At 62.8% G+C, this 10,728-nt stretch overlaps 1 protein-coding gene across 3 annotated transcripts in view; it reads right to left on the reverse strand.

The window, feature by feature from the left end:
• The window catches only part of SBNO2 (strawberry notch homolog 2), a 45,280-nt gene extending 35,134 nt beyond the window's left edge, over positions 1-10,146 (reverse strand). The window contains exon 1 of one of the 3 annotated variants that reach the window (XM_049708440.1): positions 8,667-10,145. The gene's annotated coding sequence lies outside the window, so the exon portion shown is untranslated. Of the gene's footprint in view, positions 1-8,666 lie in introns of all 3 variants that reach the window. The other 2 variants (XM_049708441.1, XM_049708442.1) reach the window with 2 other exon arrangements.
• Positions 10,147-10,728: the final 582 nt, after the last annotated feature.

The following is a 10,728-nucleotide window of genomic DNA, read 5'->3' on the forward strand; positions in this document are numbered from 1 at the left end:
CCCACCAACTGACTGGGCCCGGTACTCGGGTGGGACGCATGGGGACACAGGGTCAGCTGGTGAGCGATGGGGGTATGGGGATTTGGTGGACAGAACCCAGTGTGCAGGAGGGAGGTGGTGGGACAGAGGAGGTGTGCTGGAGAGACTGGTGTCCCCCAAGTTCATGTCCACCAGGAACCTGGGAATAGGCCCTCATTTAGAAACAGGGTCTTCACAGATGAAATCAGTTAAGATGGGGTCGTACTGCAGTAGGGTGGTCCTAACGCAAAGACTGTGCCTTTATAAGAGGGAAATTTGGACACAGAGACACAGGGAGAAGCCACAGGAAGACAGAGGCAGAGGCCGGGGTGATGCAGCCACAGGCCTAGGATACCTGGAGCCCCAGGAGCTGGAAGAGGCAGGAAGGATCCCCACCCCCCAGCCGCCCCCCACCCCAGCCTCTGGAGGGAGCACAGCCCTGCCGCACCTTGATCTCAGATGGCTGGCCTCCAGAGCCAGGAGAGGATAAATCTCTGGTTTAAGCCAAGTGTGTGGTCAGCTGTTACGGCCACCCCCGGACACTCGGACAGGACGGGGGGGGCTTCCTTCGGCCGCTTCATTCAGCAGAGCCAAGGAGCCACCCTGACACTGGGCTCTAATTCCTGCCACCCGGGGCTGGGCGCACCGCTGACCAGGGCGAGGCTGGCACCAAGCGTGCGACCCAGGACCTCCACGGGTTCCCAGGAGGCCTGTGGAACACAGCAGCCCTAGGATGCCAGCGGTGGGGAGGGCCCAGCCCCTGAGCACACGCCCATTGGGCGGGACGGGGAGCCCCATGGTCTGGAACAAGGAGGACGAGGTGGGCCCGCGGAGAAGGCCAGGGGTCCAACTTCCAGTTCTGCTGCCAGTGGGGGGAGGACCTGCAGGCTCCCCAGCTCCCACACTTCACTGCCAGCAGGTGGCTGAAGTGACAAGCAGTCTCTTGCAAAACCTCCCGGCCTACTGGGACACAGACCACCCCCCGCCGGCCCCCACCCCCATCATGGGGCCACAGCATCAGAGCCTCGGTTCCGGCCTGGTACAGTCAACACCAGGCCGCACGGAGGAGGCCCTGGGGGGAGGGCAACCACAGCAGAGCCAGACCACATGGGCGCCGGCCACAGGGCACATGCACGGTGACCCCGGACACCAACTCAGGGACGGTGCCGCTACCCCAGGAGCCACCACGGGGGCAGGCACATGCCTGAGGACAGGCCCCGGCCAGAAAAGCAGGTGGCGGGTGTCAGGGCTCCCCCCACGCGTCTCGGACAGACCAGAGGCCAGGAGGGCAAGGCCAGCCATTAGGAGAAACTGCACCCTGGGATGCAGAACCGACCCCAGATCCAGGTGACAGAGCGATATTTGCTGAATGTTTATGCAGAAAAGGAGACCCTCAGGCTGAGTCCCAGAGGCACCAACCCGGGCTCACCTGCACTGGCTGTGTCCGCGCCCACAGACCCATCCGCGTGTGGGCACAGAAGAGCCGGCCTGGGGTGCTCTGATGGCCCACGGCAGGGCGGGTGCTTCACAAAGCAACTCACACACCCAGAGCGGCCGCCCCGCATCCATAAGGGCCTGTCGTTGCCTTACAGCCCTCAGAAGGACAGTCAGCGCCCCCGCCAGCCCTCAGGGCACAGCTTGGAGGCACGTAGCCCTTTGTATCCACCCGAGGGCCAAGTGGGGAATGGGGTTGAAGACCGGGAGCTTCCTTAGTCACAGCTGGGGACACTGTGCCTGGGTCTTGGGGCCCCGACCCCTGGTCCCCACTCCCAGGTGTGGTCCAGCCTTACCAGGGGAGAGCCCACAGGATGAAGCTCCAGCTGTGGTGCCTACTGGCCCACCGTTGCTGGTGGCAGACCTTCCAACCTACGTCCACATGGACATGTGTGGAGCGGCTGCCCACAGCGGCAGGGCATCTTCATGCGGGCTTCCTCCACTGGGAAGCGCGTGCTCAGGGCCTGTGATTACTCGTGGTCTTTAAAAGGCTTTAGAGGGGGCTTCTCTGGTGGTGCAGTGGTTGAGAGTCCGCCTGCCGGTGCAGGGGACACAGGTTCGTGCCCCGGTCCGGGAAGATCCCACATGCCACGGAGCGGCTGGGCCCGTGAGCCATGGCCGCTGAGCCTGCGCGTCCGGAGCCTGTGCTCCGCGACGGGAGAGGCCACAACAGTGAGAGGCCCGCATACCGCAAAAAAAAAAAAAAAAAAAAAAAAAGGCTTTAGAAGGACTTCCCTGGTGGCACAGTGGTTGGGAATCCACCTGCCAATGCAGGGAACACGGGTTCGATCCCTGGTCTGGGAAGACACCACATGCCACGGAGCAGCTAAGCCCATGCGCCACAACTACTGAGCCTGTACTCTAGAGACCGCGAGCCACAATTACTGAAGCCCGCACGCCTAGAGCCCGTGCTCCGCAAGAGAAGCCACTGCGACGAGAAGCCCGCGCACCGCAACGAAGAGTAGCCCCCACTCACCGCAACTAGAGAAAGCCCGCACACAGCAACGGAAGACCCAACACAGCCAAAAATAAAAAGTAATTAAAATAAAAGGCTTTAGACACACTGAGCTTGTGGTCTCCTCTGACCCCCAGGTCTTCTTCCCCTGAGTGGATGTTAAAGCCAAATCTCAGCAGGCCCAACTTCCTAGTCCTTTGACACTGACGTGCCCCAGTCTGTCCAAGCTCTGTGGGGAGAAGGGTTTGTCCCTCCTGTCGCTTGCTGCTTGATGACAGGAGTGTCTCAGGCCAGCTGGCATGCCAGGTCTCTCTACCCAGCTCCTCAGAGAGTCCGGAGCGAGACAGTGGCTGGTGCTGCCCACAGCCAAGTCGCACTAGTCCCAGGCGAGTGGTCAGACCTGTCAGTACCCTCCTTGGGCTCCTTAGGTCCAGCCTGGTGCCAAGAACATCCTAAGAGACCTTTGCCCAAGCCAAAGGGCACCCGCCCCCAAATCACAGCAGATGGAGCCTACGTCCCCTTCTCCTGTCGAGATGAAGGACCACAAACTCAGGCCCTCTCCCAGGCCTGCAGGTCAGAAGCCCAGGCGAGCTCGCTGGCCCTCGCCTCTGGGTCTCCGGAGGCCCGGCTTGGTGCTGATCCTGTCGGCAAGGTGGGGCTGCGGCCCAGCTTCAGCAGCAGCATATGGAGGCCCCTTGAGCTCCGACTCAGTCCCCTTCAGCCTCCATGGAGAAAGTCCTCTGCTTATAAGGACTGTGTGATGACACTGGGCCCCCCAGGGAATCCAGGGTCCTTCCCATCTCAGGGCCCCTAATTTAATCCCACCAGCAAAGTGCCTTTGTGTGTGGGGTGACACGTCTGCAGGTCCCGGGGCCAGGACGGGGGCATCTCTGGGGCCGTTACTGAGCAGACTCCTGAACCCAGCTAGGACACAGCCCACGAGTGGACAGGCAGCCTGGTTGGGACTGGCCTGACCCTGTGCATAGTACCACCCCACGCCGCCAGGGAACCTCCTCAGGGCCACAAAGGGGCTGCGGGGCCTCCTCTGCGCAGGGATGCGGCCCGGGGCTTCCAGATGGGCTGGTTTTGCAAGGGGAGTGGCAGGTCTGGATTTTGGGGTGCAGTCCCAGCATGGGGTGCCTTCCTCCTGGTGCCCACGGTGCTGGGGGCAGAGCTGCCAGACTCTCCAGTTACAACCCAGCTCCCCCCCAACCCAGGGTCCTCCTGAGCGCCGCCCGACGCCCACCTGCAGGCTCACTTACCCTGAGCCCGGCGCCCAGGACGGTGGCTGGGCCTCTGGAGGGCCTGAATCTCACGGAACTGCCCCCAAATGCCCCGGCCCACAGACATACCCCAGGCAACACCAGGAGGGCCCCCACGCCCTGTGGCACCATGGCCGGCCAAGGAGTGGGTGGTGGGGAGGGTCTCACGCCCCCACTGTGAAGCTTCCAGGGCCGAGCCCCGCCCCCAAGCCGTGCAGGCCATGCAGAGCTTTGCAGACACTCTGAGCGGCTCTGCTGGCGGCCCCTGCCGAGCTCCGAGCCCCCCAACGCCGCAGGGCTGCGTCGTCCGGTCCGCGAGAGGTGAGGGCTGAGGGCTGAGGGGCCAATCCCTCAGGCTCGCCCTGCCCCCACCACTGTCCCAGCTCCTGCGCCAGCCTTTCCTCACCGTACCTCAGGTTCTGGGGGACACCCGCTCCTGGCGCCTCCCGGCCAACTCCACGCAGGATTCTCGCCCCATCTCCATCCGGCGATGAGTCACAGCCATACAGGCTCACTGCGCCAGCAGCCCCAGGACGCTCCCTCCTCCCGTCCTCCTCCATCCCGCTTCCTGTGTCAGCCTCTGACCCGGGGGCTGCAACTCCCACCCCGGCTCCCGGGAAATGCCAGGCGCCGGCCTTCCGGAATGTGGCCCGGCTCCCGCGCCAGCTGCGGACCTGGCAGCGAGGCCGGCGAGACCTCTTTCGGTTTCACTTGGGGACTGGCTGCAATGGGGACGGAGGCCAACCCGGAGGGAGGTACCTGCCCGCAGAGAGAGGGCGCAGCCCGGGGGCGAGGCCAGCGGGGGAAGGCGCCAGCGGGGAAGGCGGGGCGGTCGCCTGCCTGGAGGGAGCGGGTGCCTGAGGACCCAGGGAGGCGCGGGGTGACCGCTGCCCCCACTCCCGCCCCCGGCACACAGCGGGGCCAAGTTCAATGCCTTCCCTGGTGGTGTCCCTGCCTGCCGTGCGGGGGACACCCTTTCTGCCCCGTGGGCTGCACGGGGGGAGCGCCGAGCCGACCTGGGAGGGGACAAGTCACCTAACGGGTGAATGCAGGGGCGGGGGGGGGGGTGTCCTTGCCAATCAGGGGAACCTACAGGAGGGCCTGCTACCTCCTACAGGGCCGGGCTTCAGGGAGGGGCTCCCAGGCCTCCCACCACAGCCCAGGCACCAAGGCCCAGACACCAGAGCCCACGTCCCCGCAAGACCGCTTCCTGCCGGTGGCAGTCAGGGCAGAGCTGGGGCTTGGGGGCTCCCAGGGGAGCCTCGTTCACCCACCATAAGATGGGCAGATGGCACCTCCCCTGCCCTCCTTGTGGGGCTGGGAGAAGACAGACCTCCATGCTCTGGGCCGGCTGATGCCCGCTCACCCCAGGCCGCAGCACTGGGCATCTGAAGGCTCAGTCAGGCCCTGCTATCTCTCTTTTTTTTTTAACACTTCTTTATTTTATGGAGACGCGATTCATACGCCATACCTTCACCAATTTAAAGTGAACAATTCAGTGGCCTTTAGTACATCCAGACTTCTGCAACCACCACCTCCATCCAGTTTCAGAACATTCCGTCACCCCAAAAAGAAACCTCACTCCCATCAGCGGTCACCCCCACCCCCTCCCCAGCCCCTGACAACCACTAACCCTGTCTCTCTGGATTGGATGTTTCCCACCAATGGAATCACACAGTGTGTCCTTCCGTGTGTGGCTTCTCTCACTGAGCATCTTGTTCTCAAAGTCAGTCCCTGTCGCTGTACATAAACGACAGTCCTTAGCTCTGCCCCCCACCCCAGGGGGCTGGCAAGCCCAGAGCCTCAGAAATCGCCCTCACCTGAGTCACCTGCCTGAGGGCAGGGCGGCCCCACCTCCCAGTGAGGAAGCTGGTGGCTGTCACCATGGCAGGAAGATGAAGGAAGTTTGCTGTCCTCCCCAGCCCAGCTCAGGTCACCCATGTGGGACTGACCTGCCAGCAGCAGAGGAGAGGGTAGTTCCAAGGGACGGGGACTGGGGTTCCACTCAGGGGAGAGGGGGCCCACGGACACCAGGCCGCACCCAAGCTGGGCAGATGGGGAGATGGTGGGTGAGCAGGGCTGGCCAGGCCTGGACCGGGCCTGAGTGACCTCACTCTCGGCTACTCCAGGCAGCCTTCCGTAACCAGCCCTCCCCGCATCTGAACACAGGGCCCTTGGCTGTGCAAAAGTGGCTGGAGATGCTCCAAGCCTGCCCACTGACGGATTGCACATACTCAAGACACACACACACACACACACACACACACACGTATGCACACGTGCAACACGCATGCACACGTGCGCACGTGGCACTCACACGTGACGCGTGCACACTCTGGCATGTATGTGCACTGCTGCACACGAATCTGCACACATGCACTCGCACACGCGCACAGACACACACGCACCCCCTGGAACTGTGCTGACACCCCGGGGGCCTGCCTCCCCACTCTGTGTGTCAGCCTCCAGATGCCTCTTTTTGATGACAAGACCCCCCTGCACGGAGAACAAGCAGATCCCCGCCCCCAGCAGCCTCTGTAAAAGCCTCAAGGGTGGAGGCCGTCCTGGGAGGGAGGCCGCCTCTGGGGACTGGGCACAGTTGCCTCTTTATTCCCAGCCCAGCTGTTCACGTGGCCAGAGCCCTGTGCTGGGTCAGCGTTTCCGGCCCGGCCCCTGCTGGAGGGGTGTCTGAGACTTTGCTAGAACCAAGCTGGGCCAGCTGGGCTGGTCATGTTCCCAGTGGGGGCCAGCTCCGTTCCCCCACCCCACCCAGGTCGAGGTGGTCAGGCAGCCGGAGAGCACTGGCCCTGGGCTGCACACCTGAGGCCCACCCCACCTGGACTTCAAAGCCAACTGCCTCTTCTGTGCTGTGCCGCGAGGCTCCCCTGGAAATCAGGCCCCTCATCTGGGCCCCGGGGCCCACCATCCTGCCGCCAAAGTGTAAACACCTCCCCAGTGTGTGCGTGCACGTGCGCGCGCGCACACACACACACACACACACACACACACACACACACAGGGTGGGTCCGGCTCCAGGCAGGTGTGAGTAGACATCTCACAGAGTTAAACAAAGGGCCCTCCAGCCCTCCAAAATCCCAGAGAGCCTTCCCCTGGGTCCCCATTGGCTGTCCCTGGGGACAGTGTCTCACACTCGCCAGGCTCCCCAGGGTCTGTCAGGCGCCTGCCTGAATCTCCCCGGCCCTGGGGTGTCCCAGGACCACCCTTCCCCAGACCACCCACCCAGGGTCCAAGCAGACAGCCCTGAACAGCCATTACCCATCTGTGGGGACTCCCCTGGGAAAATCCAGGGTGCTTGGAAGAAAAGGTGCAGCTGGGCTGGCGGTGGCTTCTCCAGACTGCCCAAGAGCCCCAGGTCTCAGCCCCAAGGACAGGAGCCCGCAGCTTCTCCTCTGTTCACAAGGGCAGAGCTCCCCACACAGCCAAGCACGAAGAGCCCAGGGCAGGGACCGGAAACACAGGGTCAGGTCCAGCCCTGGCCGCCCAGCCTGGAGGAAGGGCGGGCCTCACATCCACTGACTTGTCTGGAGTCTCACGCCTCTGACAGGTGGCCTTTCTTCCCTCCGGGCTCTCCAGCCCCTGGGGACCAGCCCCAGATCCCTCGAACCTTTCATACGGGGACAGACCCACCGTGGTGGGCTCGGGGCTGGATCACCTGGCCCGGCAGCAGGTAGGCAGGTTCCCACCTAAAGTCCATCCGACACCAGCCCCCTCGCCACACGTGGAACACTCACTCGCACCCCCCCACCCCCACCCCGCGACTGCCAGCAGCTCCATCCCAGGCCACATCCAGGCCTGCCCCTCGTGCAAACAGATGGCAACAAACCTGGCCGGGCCAGGCAGTGGACAGGCAGAAAGGATGTCCAGGGCAGGCGGGACCAAGGCGCATTCCGGGAAGCAGAAGCCGAGGGGGGGCAGACACACTTCACACGCTCGGTTCTTTTTCCTTTTCCAGGACGTTAACAACACGATGCTATGAGACACTCCTGCCTGGCTGTCCACGCCTCTGCTCCCCCACCCCGGCCTCTCCCGGCCAGTGCTGGGGTGCTGGGAAGGGGCCTCACTGTCCCCATCCACCGTCACAGGCTGCTCCTCCACCCACTCCAAGCCCCGGCAGCCCTCTGCCCACCACCTCCCCCGGCACATCCTTGGGGGCTGTTCCCAGTGCCAGCTCCAGGAGACACTCCCACCCAACACGCTCTGCCAGCTCAGCTAATACCAGCAAGGCCCCCATCCCAAGGCCACAGGATCCCACCCGTGGAAACACAGGGAACAACAGCCCCAGGGTGGAGAAGCCAGGACAGGAGGGGTACTGGGAGAGGGGACACTGAGGAGGAAGGGCAGGAATCTGCAAGCAGCCTGGGGTCAGGGGTCACCCAGAAAAGGGGGGCTAAGGTAATGGAGCTGGAGAGTCACAAGAAGAGAGGGATCGGGGAATGACGGAGGAGCAGTCAGGAGGGGGTCACCAACTGCAGGAGAGTCACAGAGAAGTGCGGGGTGAAGGGTCACCAAAGTAAAGTCCGGGGATCACCAAGACGGGAGGGGTCAGGGAATCGCCGAGGAGGGCGAGAGGAAAAGGCTGGGGAGTCGGCTGGGTTCAGGGTTCACGCCAAGGCGAGTGTCGGGCGGGGGTCACGGAGCAGCGCAAGGTCGAGGGTCGCCGAGGAGGACGCGGTTAGAGAGAGTTCACGACGGACGACGCCGTCGCAGGATCGCGGCGGAGGACGTTGTCGGGGGTCGCCCAGGAGGGCGGGGACACGCCACCGCGCTCCCCGCGCCCGCTGCCCTGGAACCCCGGAACCCCCGGCACGGGGCGCTGGCGGCCGCGGGGTGCCAGGTCCCGCGCAGGCCGGGGAGCGCGGCTCAGCCGGGCGGGGACGGCGGGGACGGGCCGGGGGGTGGGGCCGGGCGCGCCTCACCTCGGACCCGGGTCCGGCCTGGGCGCGGAGCCCGCGGCGCCTCCGTTCCTCCGAGCTTCGCCGCGGCCCCGCTCACTTCCGGGTTTCGGGCGCCATCTTGGGGGCCCCGCGCACTTCCGGTCATGCCGTGGGGCGGAGCCTCTGGTGGGCGTGGTTGTGGGCGGGGTCGTGGGCGGGGCCATCTCGCGACGGCCCCTGAGGCCCTTGAGGCCCTTCCGCCTTAGGGAGAGGCTCGGACTACATGGGTCCTGGATTTGAATCCCGTCCTGTTACTGGCTACCCTCGCGAGCCTCAGTTTCCTCCTCTGTAGCATGAGGAATCACCCCCACCTGCAGGCCTTTGCACGGCTGTGCCCTCCCCTGGTGCACTCCGACCCTGACCTGTCAGCCATTGGGGCTCTTGGACAACCCAGATCTTGGCCTCGAAACCATCTGAAAGGGCCCTGGGTCCCCCAGTCATGCCCCCTCCCTTTATTGCCTCCCCACCGAAAGTAGTCTGCTCATGAATCTGTCTCCACCCCAGAATAGGAGTCCTGGGACCACCCCCCACCCCAACGGGGAGCCTGACACAAGGCGTCTGATAAGCCCCAGGGGCCACCAGGAGAAAAAGCAGGATCCTCTCAGGCAGGGCCACGGGGTCTGGGTGGCTCCCCTCCTGGCTTCCTCCCTGTTAGGGCTTCTAGGGGCCTGATGCAGATGATGCTGGGATTTGCCTTACTGCCAGGAACAGGGTGGGACTCAGCCCTGGCACAGACAAGCTGTGTTCCTGCAACTAGAGCCCACTGGGCCCACCACGGGGTGGGCCTGGTGGTTCAGGCAGAGCCAGGGCAGGAGGCACCATCCCCTCCCCAGCAGGATGTGCAGGAATGAAGACACCACCATATCCCTGGACCCACCTCACCACCAGCCAGAGGCCTCCTGTACCCCTTGAATTTAGAGATCACCTCTCCACTTGCTTATCTATTCAGTGAATTCTTATGGATGCTGCTATGTGCCTGGAGACAAATCCGGGGCCCCAGAGAGGACTCAGTTCTCAACCCCGCCCTCAGGAAGCCCCCAGGCTAGGGGAAATAGGACCAGGACCAGACACTTCCATCTGCAAGATCAAGCCTAGAGCCCAGGGAGGAGTACAGTGTCTGCCTAGGGCATCATGGAAGGAGGGGTTGAGGGGGTGTTGAAGCTGGGGCTTTGAAGTTCAAGTAGGAGTTTGCCAGGCAGCTAAACTTAGGAAATGATTATTATTATTATTTTGGCCACACTGTGCAGCATGTGGGATCTTAGTTCCCCAACCAGGGATCAAACCCGCACCCGCCGCATTGGAAGCACGAGCCTTAACCACTGGACCACCAGGGAAGTCCCAAGAAGGGCAAATTATAAGCTGTTCAAAGGCCTGGTCTGTTTAAAATCTGTTTGCCCTAAAAAATTCAGGCCAAGGACCCCTATGCCCAAACCCACAAGCACAAGGGAGGAGATGGGGAAACTGAGACCCAGAGAGAAGTGATTTATCCAGAGCAAGCTTCACTTTGGCATGTGTAGTTTTTGGCAATTGGGTTATAACCTTGACTTTGGAACTATTTTTTACAGCTAATGAGAAGAAATCAAATTGAGCAACAGACACTTAAGCTTTGAAAGGGTGAATAAACTGATTTACAGGGTATCTGGTGGCATTTTCCTGTTTCCACTTACACAGCACCAGCCACGCAATTTGCAGGACCCAGTGAAACGTGAAAACGCAGGACCCCTTGTTCAAAAAGTATTAAGAACTTCAAGTTGGAGACCGCAGAGCATTCAACTGAGCAGAGCACCACCGCCACCGCCCCAGCGCCAGGCCTGGGCGAGGTCCTGAGTCACACACCCCCAAAGCGGGCCCTGTTCCCACTGTGGCCCTCTGGGGTCGGGACCGGTATTACCTACGTTTTGCTGGTGGGGAAAGTGAGGCACAGAAGTGTTTCGCAGCTGGCCCAGGTCAGGGAGCAAGCTGAAGGGAGGCGTGGACTCGACCTCCACCACGTCCACCTCGGGTAAACACAGGGTCTCTATGGGTAACTCTGCCTGAAATGGGG

Source organism: Orcinus orca, chromosome 3, assembly GCF_937001465.1.
Source record: "Orcinus orca chromosome 3, mOrcOrc1.1, whole genome shotgun sequence".
Taxonomy (NCBI): domain Eukaryota; kingdom Metazoa; phylum Chordata; class Mammalia; order Artiodactyla; family Delphinidae; genus Orcinus; species Orcinus orca.